The following is a 387-nucleotide window of genomic DNA, read 5'->3' as shown; positions in this document are numbered from 1 at the left end:
ATTCTAGAACTCACTATATAGACCAGGCTGGCCAAGAACTCACAAGAGATCCACCTGCTTCTGCTTCCCTAGTGCTGGCATTAAAGGTGTGCACCACAACACAGAGCTTGGTGAATCACTTTTATCAAGTTAACTTATGTAAAGAAGCGAGGGGAGGAGCAGGAGACACAGCTCAGTAGTCTCGAGCATTTGCAGGGGGCAGTTCAGTTCTCAGTGGGTGACTCACAACCACCTGTAACTCCAGCTCCACAGGATCTGCTGTCCTCTTCTGGCCTCTTTCCCCACATAAAATAATAAAGGAGGAATGGCAGGGCATACATCACCTGACCCTTAGACCCTGGACCATGCAACTCTAGCCAGTATTTGTGAAATCAATCACAGACACAG

Source organism: Rattus norvegicus, chromosome 18, assembly GCF_021556685.1.
Source record: "Rattus norvegicus strain SHRSP/BbbUtx chromosome 18, alternate assembly SHRSP_T2T, whole genome shotgun sequence".
Taxonomy (NCBI): Eukaryota; Metazoa; Chordata; class Mammalia; order Rodentia; family Muridae; genus Rattus; species Rattus norvegicus.
The sequence above is the reverse complement of the archived record's forward strand: the minus strand, read 5'-3'. Positions refer to the sequence as shown.